This window comes from Bos javanicus, chromosome 28 (assembly GCF_032452875.1).
Source record: "Bos javanicus breed banteng chromosome 28, ARS-OSU_banteng_1.0, whole genome shotgun sequence".
Lineage (NCBI taxonomy): Eukaryota > Metazoa > Chordata > Mammalia > Artiodactyla > Bovidae > Bos > Bos javanicus.
The window spans coordinates 11,419,482-11,438,810 of NC_083895.1; the positions used below are offsets into that span (position 1 = coordinate 11,419,482).

General features: G+C 35.6%; 1 protein-coding gene across 1 annotated transcript in view; it reads left to right on the forward strand.

Moving 5' to 3' along the window:
• The window catches only part of RYR2 (ryanodine receptor 2), an 830,734-nt gene that overhangs the window by 272,370 nt on the left and 539,035 nt on the right, over positions 1 to 19,329 (forward strand). The gene's annotated exons all lie outside the window — the stretch shown is intronic.

A 19,329-nucleotide genomic window follows, 5' to 3' on the forward strand; every position in this document is an offset into this window, starting at 1 on the left:
TAAGATTTGTTTGATACATTATCTCATAACGTAACATTAATTTAGTTTATTAGATATCTATCTTATATACCTTTATAGATGAATTGAGTTAATAAATATCAAGTGCTTAAAGAAAGGGTAAGTATAGGCACTAGATGAGTGTTATTCTTACCATCATTATTATAAATCTTTTAGTTGTGCTTAAATTAGCTTGAAAAGTGCTCAACTGGCATTAAGGTATTCTGCAGAGAGACACAAATTGAAAACTATGCTAGTAATGTTAAGTACAAATGAAAAAAAATAGAATAGCTGATATTTTTATTTCCATAAACTCTTTGCTAGCTGTGTTATGAGAGCAAAACAATGACAGTAATTAGATCTGAAAGGAAAATGGCTCAAACCATTTAAATCTATCAGGGGATATGTAGGGATTTACATTATTGTTAATTGCAAATCTTACTCTGTGGATCAGTTGTTCCTTTAATATAAGGTAATGAGAGTATGTCATCATTGCAGTAAGATATTTAAGAACTAAATATTTAGAACATGAAGTTTGAGTTTCATGACTTCAAATATCCCTTAAAAATATTTAGCAGCTTCTTATTTTGTCTTCTTTAATAGTAAAAGACAAAATGTCACATTTTGGGGGGAAAACACTTGGGCAAATCTTGGGTATATCGAGAATCTTGGGTAAATTCACAGAATTAAATTCACAGAATCCTTACATGGAATTGATTCATACTTGGTTTCGTAGGCACACTATTACAGCAAAGAAGTTGGAGCTACAATATAAATTCTTCACGATTCTTTAAAATGAGATGTGCACATCTCATTTATACTGTTTATACTATATTTATACTATGGACAGTCTTCTTGTAATTTTGTGGCAAAGTATTTAATTTGAATTTACTTCATTTTAATGTTTATTTTTACAAAAATTTAACTGTTCCAGAATTGCAGTGACATAATCAGGAGCTTTTCATGACATAGTTCCCTTGGAGATATTTCCAAGGTGAAGATGACATTTTTACAATGAAAAAGTACCTGCTTTCTAAGTAATCTTATCATGGAGAGAACATTTTGAAAATGGATATTTGAATATGTTTTTACATTGCATCAGTATGTGCTGAAAATTATCTAAATCTGTCAGGTATATAAGCTTTGACATAAGCAGACTTTAAAAAATATGAATGTAAAATTTTCTAATTGTTTAAATAAGGTAAAGTAAAATTTGAATACTTTTGTTAAAAATATAAAAAAATGTGTAGTTAGTTTAAGAACTGGTTGACGACGGGGAATATGGAGAGTTACTAGCTAAATTTCAACAAAAATCCTTTTATAATTGGTGGATTAGAATGAAAAACAGAAATCCTTTTTCATTTGGATCTGTGCATGTTTTTCCTGTTTTGAAAGCCATTAAAACAAATTATTGGGAGAAACTGAACTTGAAAGCCAGCCTTTCATATTATTATTTCACAGAATTTCAGTCTTAAGATTTTAAAAATAAGGAAACATATTTAGTGATATTTTATTCATAACCCAAGCAAAAAATAATGTATTCTATTGCAATTATAATAAAACAGATTTGTGCTATAGAAAATGCTATTTGTGTTATTAATTTTAATTTTTATTTATTTTTTAAATTTTATTTTTAAACTTTACATAATACAATTTTAATTTTTAATCTTTTATAACATGTATGAAAGATTTGCACATCGCAATTAGGCATCCTTGAAAATAAAGCTTTAAGAAGTTGAATTTTTATACTATCCTTTAAAAACCTGTTTCTAGCTAGAGGTTTAAAGTTATATAGGTAAAATGTGATACTAGCCTTACAGGTGGTCAGACTGCTAATCTGAATTTGAGTATACTATGACAAATTAATTGCTAGTTTTATTGAAGATGTGTACATGTGTTTGTGCTGAGTCACTTCTGTAGTGTCCATCTCTGTGTGACCTCATGGACTGTAGCCTGCCAGGCTCCTCTTTCCATGCGATTCTCCAGGGGAGAATACTGCCCATCAGATTCTCCAGGCAAGAATACTGGAGTGGGTTGCATGTCCTCCTCCAGGGGATCTTTCCAACTCAAGGATTGAACCTGCATCTCCTGCGGCTCCTTCATTGCAGGGGATTCTTTAACCACTGAGGTACTGGGGAAGCCCTTTATTGCTGCTGCTGCTGCTGTCGCTTCAGTCGTGTCCGACTCTGTGTGACCCTATAGACGGCAGCCCACCAGGCTCCCCTGTCCCTGGGATTCTCCAGGCAAGAACACTGGAGTGGGGTGACACTGCCTTCTCCGGCCCTTTATTGAGTGTATATCAATTCAATGTGAATTGTGTAAGTTGTTTAGTGTTACAGGTATAACCTGTAAAAGTTTGGGTGATTTAATGCTTAAAGAAGGGAATGTTTTGTTGAACAGAGATGAAGGTTTTCCTGGATTCCGTGGTACTAGATGTTGCTTGCTTTTCACTTATCATTATGATCTGGTGCTCTGTCATAAAGAAAGTGAAATTGGTTTCTGCAGGAAATGAGATCAGTCTAACAAAGATGCATTTCAGCAGACACCAACATTTAAGTAGGTCATTCATTCTTTAACCGCTTATGGGTATAAACATAAGCTGTGGTTAATGTGGATGAAATTAATGTAAACTGGGATTAGCTTGTAGGAAATAGATGGATGGTTATTTTGATGAGGTGATTTTATCATTAAGTCTCTTTACTGGGATTAGATCTGGCATCAGACCTTCAAGTCTATTATGGTACTTGCCAAATAAAAGATTTACAAGCCTGTAATTTTTATTAGTAAAGAATTTATTCCTGTAAAAAGCCAATGAATCTTTCAGGTCAGTAACTTGCATGTGAATGGATTGGATATGTATCAATTTTATTTCATTTCCTATAATAAAGGATTCTGAAATAATGAAATTAAATTCTGTATAGATATTTCTGATTGCTTAGTATTCAATCCTATGAAGACATTTTTTCCAGTCAACATAAATTCGAATTTTTAGGTCATCATAATATCAAAATGTTAGTTTTTACATTATTTTAACATATGTTTATCTTTGAAGCATCATACTTGTATTATTGAAAACTCATGCCCTTCATTATTTAAAACTTATCAGTCAATATTTAAAAAGTAATTTTAAAATATTCCTAGGGCTTATATACAAATATTTTTTCACTTATATACAAAAATGTTTTCTGTTTGCAGTGAGATGGTAGATGTACTATGTCACAGAATTGTTTTTCTTCAGTAGACATTTACATGAGGCACAGGCAGCGCTATTCATTGTTCAGTTGCTCCATCTTGTCTGACTCTTTGATTCCATGGGCTGCAGCATGCCAGGCTTCCCTGTCCTTCACTGTCTCCTGGAGTTTGCTCAAACTCATGTCCGTTGAGTCGATGATAGCATCCAACCATCTCATCCTCTGTCGCCCCCTTCTCCTCCTGCCCTCAATCTCTTCCAGCATCAGGGTCTTTTCCAGTCAGTCTGCTCTTCACATCAGGTGGCCAAAGTATTGGAGCTTCAGCATCAATCCTTCCAATGAATATTCAGTGTTGATTTCCTTTAGAATTGACTGAAAGTCCCAGGGACTTTCAGGAGTCTTCTCCAACACCACAGTTCGAAAGCATCAATTCTTCAGCACTCAGCCTTCTTTATGGTCCAACTCTCACATCCATACATGACTACTGGAAAAACCATAGCTAGACAGACCTTTGTTCGCAAAGTAATGTCTCTGTTGTTTAATACACTGTCTAGGTATGCTAGAGAATATGCTTTGTCATAGCTTTCTTCCAAGGAGCAAGCATCTTTTAATTACATAGCTGCAGTCACCATCTGCATTAATTTTGGACCCCAAGACAATAGTCTGTCACTGTTTCCATACTTTCCCCATTTATTTGCCATGAAGTGCTGAGACCAGATGCCATGATCTTCATTTTTTGAATGTTGAATTTTAAGCCAACTTTTTCACTCTCCTCTTTCACCTTCATCCAGAGGCTCTTTAGTTTCGCCTTCTGCCATGAAGATGGTGTCGTCTGCCTATCCGAGGTTATTGATATTTCTCCCAGCAATCTTGTTTCCAGCTTGTGCCTCATCCAGCTGGGCATTTTGCCTGATGTACTCTGCATATAAGTTAAATAGACAGGATGACCGCATACAACCTTGATGTATTCCTTTATCAATTTCAAACCAGTTCGTTGTTCCATGTTTGGTTCTGACTGTTGCTTCTTCACCTGTGTATGGATTTCTCAAGAGGCAGGTAATGTGGCCTGGTATTCCCATCTCTTTAAGACTATTAAGAATATTCAACAAAGCACATAAGAAGTAAGGTGTTATGGAGGGTAACACAGTCTTATTAAGTTACAAAGTAGCATGAACGATATGTTGTATACAAATAGGTATAATACGTGGCAATTTGGGTCATCAGGAGATGCTTCATGGATGGGATTGTAGTTGAGGTTGGAGTTGAATGATGAGTAGAAATTGGACAAAGGCCAAAGATAGGAAAATTAGATGTATTTATGAAAAATAGAGAATTATCTAATTTACTGTATTGTAGTAAGCATTTCAGAGAAGGCAATGGCACCCCACTCCAGTACTCTTGCTTGGAAACTCTCATGGACGGAGGAGCCTGGTAGGCTGCAGTCCATGGGGTCGCGAAGAGTCGGACATGACTGAGCGACTTCACTTTCACTTTTCACTTTCATGCATTGGAGAAGGAAATGGCAACCCACTCCAGTGTTCTTGCCTGGAGAATCCCAGGGACGGGGGAGCCTGGTGGGAGGCCGTCTATGGGGTTGCACAGAGTCCAACACTACTGAAGCGACTTAGCAGCAGCAGCAGTAAGCATTTAGTGTAGGCTGGAAAATTAGGTTGGGTCCAGAGCATGAATACCAGATAGGGAAGATAGGTCTTAATTTATTAGACAATGAGATTCCCTTACCCCCAGCTTTACTGAGGTTGTAATTGACAAACAGTATAGATATTTGAGGTATAAAAGTGATGTTTTCATATATACATGTGAAATGTTACAACAATCAGGCTAGTTAACATATCCATAACTCACATGTTACAATTGCTTTTTAGGTGCTGAGAGCATTTAAGATTTACTATCTTAGTAAATTTCAAGTGTGCAATCTAGTATTATGAACTATTACTGTGCTGTGCATTAGATCTGCAGAATCATTCATTTTGGATAACTGCAACTTTGTACTCCTTGCCCAACATCTCTCCTTTTCCTCTAACTCCCACCCCTTAGCAACAATCATTCCACTTCTTTTATGACTTTGACTGTTTTTGATTCCACATATAAGTGAGATTATACAGTATTTGTCTTTCTAAATCCAGTTTATTTCACTCAGCATAATTCCAGGTTCATTGATGTTGTCATTGAATGTTAGCATTTCTTTTTATTTTTTTAAATATTAATTTATTTAATTGGAAGCTAATTACTTTACAATATTGTATTGGTTTTGCCATACATCAAAGACTGAATAATATTCCATTCTATATAATACATTTTCTTTTTAAAATAAACAGGAGATGGTTGGATTCACACCTGACTTTTTTTTAAATATGCCTCCTTTGTTGTTGTTCCTCTGTTTCTGATTTTTCTTTTGTTAATAGTTAGTGTGGCATTTTAAAACTTTTTTTTTTTAAGTTTATATCTTTTCAGCTGTGCTCTTAATACTTACTGTAGGGATTATAATATGCCTTATTTTACTTCATCATTGTAACTTCCAAGTCTGCTTCAGATTAATACTAATTTAATCCCAGCAAAATATAGAAACCTTACTCCACATAGCTTCATTCACTTTGTACTGTTATCATATATATGTCTATTTATTATATATGTACATATATATAAATGCATTACCTCACATAATTACTTTTCTTTTTTTATGAGAACATTTAACACTTTCTCTCTTAGCAACTTTAAGGTATATAATATAGTTTTATTAACTGGAATTGCTGTGCTGTAGATTAGATCCTCAGAATTTACTCACCTTAAACTGGAAGTTTGTACCCTTTACAAGTATTTCCTCTTTTCCCCTGGTAATCACCATTGTAGTCTCTTGTTTCTGAGTCTCTGGGTTTTTAAAACATTCATATCATATACTATTTTTCTTTGTCTGATGTCTCATTTAGCACAACAACCTCAAACTCCATATTGTCATAAATGGCATTATTCTCTTCTTTCTCATGGCTGAATAATTCTCCATGGTTGGTGTGTGTGTGTATGTGTGTGTGTATAAATACATATATATATATATGTATATATGTATTTGTGTATATATATGTGTATATATATATATTTCACATCTTTCTCCATTTACCGTTTATTCATTGATAGACACTTAGATTGTTCCCTTATCTTGGCTATTTTAAAAAATGTTGCAGTGAACATAGGACTGCAGAAATCTCTTTGAAGATTTTAGATCTGTATCCAGAAGTAGAATTAATGGATCATATGGTAGATTTATTTTTAATTTTTCTTTATACTGTTTTCCATAGTAGTTACACCAATTTAAGTTCCTACAAGAGTGTTAAAGTGTTTCCTTTCCTCTATGTCCAGCTGAGTGCTTGTTATTTCTTATCTTATTTTTTATAATAACCATTTTAACCGGTGTGAGGTAATATCTCATTGTGGTTTTGATTTGCATTTTCCTGATAATTAGTGAGGTAGAACACATTTTCTTATACCTGTTGACCATTTGTTTGTGTTCTTTGGGAAAATGTCTGTTCACTCTATCTGCCAGTTTTTAAACCAGGTTGTTTGCTATTGAGTTCTATACATTCATTTTACATTTTGGGTACTTATTCCTTGCCAGAGATATGATTTACCTTTTCTTTTTGTTGGTGTTTTTATTTACTGTGTAGAAGCTTTTTGCTTTGATGTAGTACCACTTATTTAGTTATTGCCTTTGCTTTTGGTGTCAAATTAAAAAAAAATATATATTGCCAAGGTTAATGTCAAGGAGCCCCCCTGCCCCCATAGTCTTCTAGGAGTATTACACCTTCAGGTCTTACCTCCAGGTCTTTAAATGGTCTTGAGTTGATTTTTTTTTCATTTTATTTATTTTTTTCCTCTTTTTTAAAAATTAATTAATTAATTTATTTTACTTTACAATATTGAATTGGTTTTGCCATACATTGACTTGAATCCGCCATGAGTGTACATGTGTTCCCCATCCTGAACTCCCCTTCCACATCCCTCCCCATCCCATCCCTCTGGGTCATCCCAGTGCCCCCGAGCACCCTGTATCATGCATCAAACCTGGACTGGCAATTCGTTTCACATATGATCTTTTACATGTTTCAATGCCATTCTCCCATATCATCCTGCCCTCGCCCTCTCCCACAGAGTCCAAAAGACTGTTCAATACATCTGTGTCTCTTTTGCTGTCTCGTATACAGGGTTATCATTACCATCTTTCTAAATTCCATATATATGCGTTAGTATACTGTATTGGTGTTTTTCTTTCTGACTTACTTCACTCTGTATAATAGGCTCTAGTTTCGTCCACCTCATTAGAACTGAGTTGAGTTTTATGTGTGGTGAGTAAAATAGTGGTTCAGTTTCATTCTTTTACACGTGACCATACAATTTTCTTAGCACGACTTATTGAAGAGGTTATCCTTTCCCTATTTTGTATTCTTGGCTTCAGTGCTGTAGATGAATTGACTACATGTGCATGGATTTATTTCTGGATTTCTGTAATGTTTTATTGGTCTATGTGTCTTTTTCATGTTTTGATTACTATAACTTTGTAATGTACTTTAAATTTAGGAAGCATGAAGCCTTCAGCTTTCTTCTTTTTCAGGATAACCTTGGCTATTTGAGACCTTTTGTGGTTACATATAAGCTTTAGGATTGTTTGTTCTATTTGTGTGAAAAATGGATGAATTTTGACAGTGCTTGTATTGAACCTGGAGATTGCTTTAGGTAGTGTAAGTATTTTTATAAGATACTTCTTCCAATCTTTGAGCCTAGACTATCTTTCTCTTTATTAGAAGAGTTTTGATGTGCATTTTAGGGTTTTTGATGTATAATATTAGGTCATCTTATAGAAAGAGTTTTGCTTTTTCTTTTCAGCTTGAGTGCCTTTTATTTTTCTTTCCTTCTTGCTTTGGTTAGGACTTTCAGTATTATTATGAATGAAAGTGGTGAGAGTGGACATTCTTGTAAGGCAACTGTGGTAGCAATAAATTCTCCATCATTTTTTATCTTGGAATGTCTTCATTTTAATTAATGTGTGAAAAATTGTTTAGCTCTATATTGAATTTTGGGTTGACAACTATTTTCTTTCAATTCTTTGAATAAGTCATCAACTGCCGTCTGTTCTTTCTGGATTCAAATGAGAAGTCAGCAATTAATCATATTGTGATGAGTAATTTTTTGTCTTGCTGCTTTAAATATTTCCTTTTTGTTTTTCTCTTTGACTTTCAGCAGTATGAATGTTTTTCATTAAATTTTGGCAGCTTTTGGCTTTTATTTATTCAAATATATTTTCTTTTCTTTTATTTCTTTCCTATTCTTCTGGGAATCCATTACATTTACATTGATATTATTCCATAGGGTTTTGAGGCTTAATTGTTTTTTCCCACTGTATACTTCCAATTGAATAATTTTTGTTGAATGATCTTTAAGTTCACTGAAGTTCACTTTTTCCTTTTATTTTAAATCTGATGCTGGACCCCTCTAATATATTTGTCATTTAAGTTATTATACTCAAATATAGAATTTCCATTTATTCCTATTTGTATAATTAATATGTCTTTATTGAACATTTCTATTCATTGATTCATTATTATCATACTTTATTTCTTTAAACATTTTTTTTTCTTTCAGTTCTTTAAATATGTTACTGCTTAGTCGCTAAGTTGTGTCCAACTCTTTGTGACTCCTTGGACTGTAGTCCACCAGGCAGGAATACTGGAGTGGGTTGTCATTTTCTTCTCCAGACTTTAAATATATTTATGTTTAAAGTTTTCTTTGAAGTCTTTATCTGCTAACTCCAGCGTCTGGGGACACTCACTGACCACTTCTCTTGAATATTTTTTCTCTCAGTAAGTATAGGTTATACTTTTGCCTACATTTTTAAAAGAAATTACGAGAATTTCTCCTTACAGCTGAGTGAGGATGATTTAAAAAATGTAGCTTATAAATCTTTTTATCTTTCCCAATTTGATCCTTGAACATAGAAAGTGTCAGTAGAAAGTGTCATAAGTCAGCTTTCATACATCATATACACAGCTGCTGTAGTTATCATTCTTAAAGTATTATTTGTGTTACCAGTAGCCCACTTCTGGTCTAAATTATGTGCTGGGGGGAATGGAATTTTTGATTACTCAAATTGTATTGGTATCCTTTTATCTTAAGCTACATGTTTGTAAATTACATGGATTAATAGGGCTCTTGAGTATGTCCAGATCACCTAACATTATTTCAGGTTAGGTATCACAAACACAGCTGAAGTATCTACTTGTTTTTTAACTGTACTATATACCTCTCTCTTGTCAAGATTTTTCAATCAGAAAGTATTACATCACCGGTTGACATAATGCCTCATATCTTCAGGCAACAAAGGAATAATCCCTTTATCCAGATATACCCACAGGGCATCACCTAAGGAGGATCACTATTTTAATGCCTTACACTTTTGCTTTTGCTAGTACTTTCCCAAGAAGCTCATACTGGGTAATGAACTTAGGAACTGTCCCTTAAGCCAAAGTCTTAGAGTTTGGGGGTATTTGTGGCTTTAATTCTGTGTGTGGGTTCTTCTAGGGTGTTTGCACTGTTACATTGAGGTTTGATTTATCGATAATAAAACTGTTATGACAAATGTACAGGAAAACAAAATGAAAACAACAAAAAAAGCTGGTAATTAGGGTACCTTGACGGGGACAATGTGATATATGGGTTTTGGGCTAAGGAAATATGCCTCTTAATAGTTTCTAGTTTAAATCAAGTCATTTAATTTTCTGAGTCACCATTTACTCAATTCCGAAGTGATAGTAATACTTGTAGAGTTTTGATGAGATTTAGGACTTAGCACACAGAGGGCACTTGACAAGTTATATAGCCGTTATTATTTACATAATTGTGTCTACATGGCTATTTCCTACGTTCTTAAAGCTATGTAGAAAATCCGTGCAAGTGGAGTTCCTGGTAGGAATTCCGAGGCGTTGACTGTCTCCATCTGAGTCTGCTTGGAGTTTCGGTTTTGAGATTTCGAGTGATATTACTGACATGATTCCAGTTTAATTTGTTCAGACTGATGCTGAGTAATTAAGTTAGCCCTTGCCATTTTAAATTAATTTAGATGAAATTATCCAGCACACTTTCACAGAATGAGATGGCTGCAAAGAGTGAGATGGCTGTATGGTTATGCCTGAATAAATTTGCACTGTATTACATTGTTAATTAAATTTGAAGACATCATCTCATCACCTGCATAACTTGATGTGGAAGCCATGATTATTGTTTTCACTTCCCACCCTCCTTTGGATTTTTTTAGTGCTCTAGCTAAATTAGAACCTGTTGATTGCCCTTAGCCACAAGGTAGTGTGAGTTGTTCCCTATTCTTTAAGCAGATTTTGAGATAAGGCGGTATGGATTTTGTGACAGAGGTCATATGTCAGATGATTAGGTTGGTCAGGTTACAGTAAAAATTATTTTTTTCCCAAATATTTCAGGAAATGAGCTAATGAATAGGTTCTACCCAAATCTCTCTCTCTCTTTTTTTTTTTTTTTTGCAAATCTCCACAGGAACATCTCTATGGATCATTGGAAATTCTCGGTGGGGGAATCTGCCAAGTTTGATCATTGTTTGTGGCATACTGGGTTCTTGCAGGGAGCAAGGCTGAGATGTCACAGACTCTGATATCTGACAAATACTTAGGACATATGTTATTTCTGCCATAATTATTTTTGTATACTTGATATCATGACTCTGCCAATTATTTATTGTATACATGTGTAATAAACATGTATGTATTTCACTAATTCTTTAAAAAAGACTCTTGAATAGACTGAAACATTGCTCCAAAGTAATCTGTGGGTACTTCCACTGATTGATTTGTTTTTGTGGTTTCTTTATTCATCCATTTATTTAGCTGGTTACTCAGCTCTAAACTCTGAATTTAATGGTGAAGCTCCATAGCTTTTTAACATCAGATTTCTCAAATTTGAGCCCAACTTCATGGAACATCATTGACATATATGACTGGAAGTTATGTGCTTTACATGTAAATTAGATAAGTGGGCCATTATCTAGAGTGTGGAGAGTTGGTTTATTAAGTTTTTATTGAGCTTGTGACAGATATAGGGTTGACTTATCAGTGTTTGAAAGCAGGAGGCCGTATCCAATGAATCATTAGTAGCACATGTGAATTTTAATAGACTCTTGCATGTCATTTTGAGGCTTAATTCATAGTAGAAGTCTTTCCTCAGTTTCTCTTTGAATGTCTTGCTTTCAAAATGCCTTATATGTGGTTCTCACCAACAGTGACTTCTACTTAAGATACATGTGAATAGCCGTGATAAGAGAACAGACTGTATGATTTCAATACCCTCAGACCTGAAATTTTTGCATCTTGTTTTATATCTCTGGTTATAGTTCCAGTGTCTCCTGGTTTGTAGTCTATGGGAACTTAGAATTTATATCCTGCTGTTGTGTGAAAATTATATAAATCTTAATTGTGCTGAATAGGTTCATAGTGCTTTTCAGGTCTATTATATCCTTCTACTTTTTTGTCTATTCATTCTATTAATTTTTGAGAGTTTAATATTGAAACTCCAAAAATCTTAATTTATCTATTAAAAAAATAATTGTAATATATAGTAAAACTATGTGTAACTTTGTTCTGTATTTTCCAAATCTCCTGAAAATGTGTTATCATACTTCCATAATTTAAAAAATAAAAAGATACATGTGAACATGATTGACCTAATACAACATTCCTGTTACAATATACAAAAGAAGTCGTGCAGGGTAGAATGTCAAACTAGGATATCTCTAGATTTGCACTGTCATATTTGAGTCAGCTGCATGTTAAAATAATTAGAAAAATAAGGTAGACTGACATATCTACTTAATATTATGTTTAATAAGATTATATTACAAAAGATGTATGCCAAGGAGAAAATATGAACACTGAGCAAATCATATGGACCCCTATTAATTCACTAGGGAGTTTCATAGTTAACTGCTAAATTTGCTGGCTGTGACTCTTTATCCTGGTGGTGTACTGTCAGTTAACCTGCTTTACCTGCTAATAGAGCCTTTCCCCTGTGGACCAGTGTTCTTAACAATGCCACTTAGAATGACTTGAGCTTTTCTGAAGGGATCCAAAGCCTTGAGACCTGTGGAAACCCAGACATATTAGTTTTATCTCTTACTGTCACATTTAACCTTGTCTTTGAAAAAGCTGATCTCAGAAAGAATTTATCCTGTGATTGAAACAGGGTACATATATCCTTCTTTAAGGAAATCTTCTGTTAATGTTTGGTGCAAAATGATGAAGAGAAAAAGAATATGACAAGGAAAACTGCCCAGAACTATGGACTCCTATGGAATGTGTGAACGTCTGGTGATATTCACTTTCCTAGTCTGGGGAAATGTTGTGATTTATGAAAACATAAAGCAGAAAATGTGAACTAAGATTTTCCTTATATCCAATTTGATATTTCTTTTCTACAGTATTCCATGTATTAATAAGTCAGTGGAATACAGCACCACAATTATATTGGAACTGTGGGATATGTAAACATTTTAGAGGATATTTTGCCCCATATGGTGGATGTAATTTTGCTTGGTTCTTGTCTTCAGATAGAAACTTAAACAAGAGCAATGACAACTCTGTTTTTTAGAGAAATTTGATATCTCCATAGTTCGTGGACAAGTTGGCCTCAGTGGTTATTGTGTCTTGCCAAAGGCCACTCAGCAGATGGGTGGCTGAGAAAAAACAAACCTGCGTCAACTTCAGACCATCTGTTCCACTCCAGAGAACACTGTCTTCACATTTCTTGGTAGAAGATCAACTTTTGTCTTAATTTATATCTCTGTGTTTCTGAGTTTCCATTGTGAGATACATTTTTAATTAGGCTGAGAAAATGATTTTATCGACATTTTTCTGTTTGCAGTGCATTGATTTTCTTATTTGCTTCAGAACTGTTCTTTGAAGCATAGTTGAGTATATTGCCACTTAGGGATGGGGAAACTCAGGCTGATTTACCTAGAGTCCTTTGCCTGGTTATGCATTGAGTCAGAATCCCATGTTCTTTGGTATGGTGCCCTGCCTGTTTCCTTATGCTATTAAACTATCAAAATTTAATACCTCATTAATTTTCAAAATACATTTTGATATATCTCTGTATTACTCTGAAGGTTATTTGGTGCATGACTTCAGTTAATTGTGTGACACAGAAAGGTAAATTTGCTTGTTTTCATATTAGAATCCTAAGATTATGAAAAAAAACAAAAACCCAAAGTAAAGATCTGCCATTAGGGCTGTAACTACTGTGTTCCTGTCTAGACATTTGCATAATTTTCCAGAAAGAGGTAAAATCGTAGCTTGAGGTCAACTCATCTAACATTGAGCACTTTCTTTTGTAAGTCACTGTTTTAGGCTGGTGGTGCAGGGTGGGAGGGTGAAGATCCAAGTTGAATAACAATGTTGCATGGTATTAAACTTGAACCAGTCTTTGATCCCGTCTTCAGGAGGAATACGGTTTATCTAGATTCTTTAGGGGTCATGAAGAATGAAGTAAATAGAGATCTATTAACAGTGATCTTCAATACATATTAGTAAGTTAAAATATGTAATTGACATAAAGTGAGCCCATTAATGGGTAAAGCCAGTCTTTGTTTTTCAGTTGCTCAGTCGTGTCTTGACTGTTTGCAACCCCGTGGACTGCAGCAGTCCAGGCTTCCCTCCTGGAGTTTGCTCAAACTCATGTCCATTGAGTCAGTGATGCCATCCAACCATCTCATCCTTTCTCATCCCCCTCTCCTGCCTTCAGTCTTTCCCATCATCAAGGTCTTTTCTAGTGAGTCGAGTCTTCACATCAGGTAGCCCAAGTACTGGAAATTCAGCATCAGTCCTTCCAATGAATATTCAGGGTTGATTTCCTTTAGGATTGACTGGTTTGATCTCCTTGCTGCCCAAGAGAATTCTCAAGAGTCTTATACAGCACCACAGTTCGAAAGCATCAATTCTTTGGCACTCAGCCTTCCTTATGGCCCAACTATCTCATCCATACATGATTACGGGAAAAACCATAGCTGTGACCAGACAGACTTCTGTTGGCAAAGTAATATCTCTACTTTTTAATTTGCTCTCTAGATTTGTCATTGCTTTTCTTAAAGGGAGCAAGCATCTTTTAATTTCATGGCTGCAGTCACCATCCACATTGATTTTGGAGCCCAATAAAATAAAGTGTGTCACTGTTTGCATTGTTTCCCCATCCATTTGCCATGAAGTGATGGGACCAAATGCCATGATCTTCATTTTTTGAATGCTGAATTTTAAGCCAACTTTTTTCAATCTCCTCTTTCATCTTCTTCATGAGACTCTTTAATTCCTCTCTGCTTTCTGCCATAAGAGTGGTGTCATCTGCCTGTCTAAATTTATTGATATTTCTTCCTACAATCTTGATTCCAGCTGTGCTCCATCCAGCTTGGCATTTCACATGATGTCCTCTGCATATAAGTTACATAAGCATGGTACATGCTTATTGATGTACAATATACAGCCTTGACGTACTCTTTTCCCAACTTGGAACCAGTCCATTGTTCCATGTCTGGTTCTAACTGTTGTTTCTTGACCTGCATATGGGTTTCACAGGAAGCACAAAGGTGATCTGATATTCCCATCTCTTTAAGAATTTTATTTTTTTTAAAAAACATTGTTTATTTGGCTGCATCAGTTACTAGTTTCTAAGTTACACCATATGGGATCTTTGTTGCATTATAAGGGAGCTTTCTTGTGGTGCATGAACTCTAGTTAGGGCATGTGGGCTGTTAAGTTGTAGCATGTGGTCTCAGAGTTTTGGTCTTGGCTCAGTTGCTCCACAACATGTGGGATCTTCAATCCCCAACCAGGAATCGAACCTGTACCTCCTGTACTGCAAGGCAGATTCTCAACAATGGGGCACTGAGAAAGTCCCCAGTCTATATACTTGTATGTGAACATGCATTTGTATGTAAATGTGTAGAAAAAGGCTTGAAAAGATAAACATCCAAAACCTCATCCAATTCCTATGTAGAAGGGAGTTTATGAACAATTAAGTTTAGAAAGTGAGAATTAAAAAAAAAAATTCAGTATTTGAATTTTCACCAAAAATGCTTTTATATTTGATTTTATTGTTTTCCATTGATGGATACCTGGAGCTGGATATTTCACACTAAGGAAGAAAATATAAGCAAAGGAATCAACGTCTTTAAATGGAGTGGTTTGTTAGTATGCAATTTTTACATGGTGATAACAAGAGAGGTAGTCTGTAGTGGTCTGTGCTCAGTTGCTTTGGTCATGTCCAACTCTCTGAGACTCTGTGAACTGTATCCTGCCAGGTTCCTTTGACCATGGGGTTCTCCAAGCAAGAATACTAGAGTGGGTTGCCATTCTCTTCTCCAGGAGATCTTCCTGACCCAGGGATAGAACCTGTGTTTCCTGTGTCTGCTGCATTGCAGGCAGATTCTTTACCTGCTGAGCTACCTGGGAAGCCCCCTACAGTGGCTTATTTAGTCCCAAATTATTGCTTACAGTTAAGTCAAGGCAGTGACATGTTTCAATAGGCTTGTACATGAGTTAGGCAGATATATCCATGGATGCCAGATGGTTTGATGTATACCTCAGTTAAAAACCTAATTGATTTTACATTCACTCTCCAGTGCCAACAAAGCCAGATGCTCTGTTGTGGTTATTCTTGGAAATTGTTTTTGTCCCGTAAGATCATGTCGTATTTGTCAGGTGGAGGAGAATGGGGACCAGTTTGTGTTTTAAAAAGAATAAAAGGTACACAGCCATGCTGCTTGCTTGTTTGTTACTTTTGCCAAAGAACTCCTATCCTGATTAAATTGATCTTGTCTCTATATGAAAAGCATTATGAACCTACTGTCTGTCTGCTTTGGGTTCTGGGCAGCCTAGATCGACATTAAGACAGACTGAAGTATATACTTTTCTCTGGTTTAATTTTGTATGACAAATAAGTGTAATGCTTAAGAGGCAGGTAGGTGTACAGATTGAGTGGTAGTTCTCTTTCATGTTCCCATGTGGTCTGTTTTGAAGCACCTAGAAGGTAAAGCATATATTGCATAAGGATTTATTTTATGATTTGGGAGCATACTCATTGAAAGGGCAAGTAAAGTTCTTTAAAACTGAAGTTCTAAAAATTAATTTTCGCAGTAATTAGACTTGAGGGGAAAAAAAAAAAAACTAAAGAAAAGATGGTGACTTGCAAATGCTTGTGAATTGAAGTTCCCAGTACAGATATATTGACTGTTTTACTTTATCTCTTATGCTTGATGTTAGGAGTCATTTTGATTTGGGGCCATTTAGTTGGTGTTTAATTCATGGATGAGACCGTTTATTTTCCTCTGACAACTTCATTTTGGGGAAGTGGTAAAAGGTCTTAATATAAATGCTATCAGTTCAGTTCAGTTCAGTTCATTCACTCAGTCGTGTCCAACTCTTTGCAACCCCATGAATCGCAGCACACCAGGCCTCCCTGTCCGTCACCAACTCCCGGAGTTCACTCAAACTCACGTCCATCGAGTCAGTGATGCCATCCAGCCATCTCATCCTCTGTCATCCCCTTCTCCTCCTGCCCCCAATCCCTCCCAGCATCCGGGTCTTTTCCAATGAGTCAACTCTTCGCATGAGGTGGCCAAAGTACTGGAGTTTCAGCTTCAGCATCATTCCTTCCAAAGAAATCCCAGGGCTGATCTCCTTCAGAATGGACTGGTTGGATCTCCTTGCAGTCCAAGGGACTCTCAAGAGTCTTCAACACCGCAGTTCAAAAGCATCCATTCTTCGGTGCTCAGCCTTCTTCACAGTCCAACTCTCACATCCATACATGACCACTGGAAAAACCATAGCCTTGACTAGACGAACCTTTGTTGGCAAAGTAATGTCTCTGCTTTTGAACATGCCATGTAGGTTGGTCATAACTTTCCTTCCAAGGAGTAAGCGTCTTTTAATTTCATGGCTGATAGTATGATTTAAAAATTTCAGGGTTATTTGAAGAATATACATCTAAATGAAGGAATATTTTTAGTAGTTTACTTTAAAAAGTATACAAGTTTTGGTAATGATTCTTTTGCCTAAAACAACCAGACCATTTTTCTTCAGAGCAAAAGAAACAGATAACAGTGCAAAGCTCTCATTTGTATTGTTCAAGATTTTCCTGTAAGGGGTAAACATTTTTTGTTTCTACACTGCTCAGCCTTTCTGTTACCCTTGTGTGTTTTGTGGGGAGTTGTGGGCGGCGGGGAGGCGGCGGGGGAGAGAGAGGGAGAGAGGGAGAGAAAGAGCTCCAAAGCAAGAAAAGCCTAGAGTTTGTGTGAGAGAACTTCCTTTGCTGATTATCTGTTCATTTATTCCTGTTAACTCTCGCTATCTGTTATGAGCATGCCAGTCTAAAAATATGAATTTGGTTGGCAGGATTATTTCATTTCAAATTCATGTGATTTTCAAGTTTCTTTAAAATAAATGTAAGATATTTCAGTGATTCATACTTTAACATTTTGATTAAAGTGAAACAGGAAACAATTTAAATATACCCAATATGTAAACTCTTCAATATGACCAGAAAGTGCCTTTTCTTGAAAATACCGGAACACTTTAGGTGTTATGAACAGGTGCATAGTTAATACTTTGTGTTTTCAAACACTGTTTCTCTAAAGTAGAGTTCACTTAAGAACCAATTTTAAGAAATGAGTGGTGCTTCATAAACGCCATAAATGGGGAGAAATGACAGTATGCAAAACTAATGACAGTAGCTCACTTATTTTGTGTCTTGTTACGGTGTTAACACTACGATAAGGTCTTTGCTTAGATCATCTCATTTATTTTTTCACAGCATCCCTATGAGGATGATATAATTACTATCCCATTTCTCAGGGAAGGAAAGTAAAGATTATAAAAGTTAAGAGCTCTTAAGTAGTAAGGCCTAGATTTTAGCTTTGGTTGTCTGTTTATAGAATCCAGTCTTTTAACTATTATACTGATGCTAAAGTAATTCATGAATATGTGTCTGAAATCAGTTCAGTGGTAAGTTGGCAATGGCTCTTATAGATTTCTGAGAGCTGATTATTACATATTTAATGTGAGCTGATTAGTAAACTTTGATACTTTGAAATCAGCCATCATTGGAGTATTTATACCACAGTATTTTATTTACACCACTGCAAATCAAGACTTTTTTTTTTTTTTTGAGACATTAGTTCACCCGCACACCATTTCTTAACATAGTTCTCTATCAGTGCTATTTGTCAAAATGTAACTTCCAAACTTTCAGAGTTTAAGTGGATATGAATGGATTAAACAATCAGTTTTTTCCAGTAGCATTTGTTTTAGTGTGATAATTTGTTATTAATATAGTTATAACTGAGAATATTAAATTTAAAAGACCTTATCCTGAATTTCAGGGTGGAAGAGAGTCTGTTTCCTAGCTTCCAGTCTTTCATCTGAGGATTTTTGGAAAGCCCTTGTCTAGCTGACTGCTGTCAATGGAAATAATCAGTAAACAGTCCATAATAGAAGTAGATAAGAGTTGTAGTTGAGTCACACTGACGACTATAGCTTGGAAGCCATAGATTCAAGGAGCATCTGAACTGTCTTCTGCTAGACTACAAAGTAGGGGAGGCTTATATAGGCAAAACCCACAGAGTTACATAAGTTTGTCAGTTATAATTGGATTGGCAGAAGGTAAGGATGCATGTTAAACCAGGATTGGTTAAGGGCTGAAATGGTTGAATAGTTACATGAGGAGACCATGAGACTGTAAAGGTGCAGCTGGCAGCTACTAATAGATCTTGTTTTGACCATGACTGGTGGCATCCTGAATCTGATACCGTTCAGAAAATTCAGGTCCTCCGTAATACAGGAATGTGTCTAAAACCACATCCACAGTGGCCAACTAGCCCCATTTTGAATGCCTGAACCACAGTTTTATATCTTCTCAGAACAAAAGACGAACACCAAATATGATGACAGGGGATACACCCCTTCTAGGTTTCTAAAGAGAATGATTAGCTCAAACGTAGCAAATCAGCGTGAACCTTGGTGTCTGGGCCCCAAAGCTCATCACTGAAGGAGTACTAGCATTAGGAATGTAG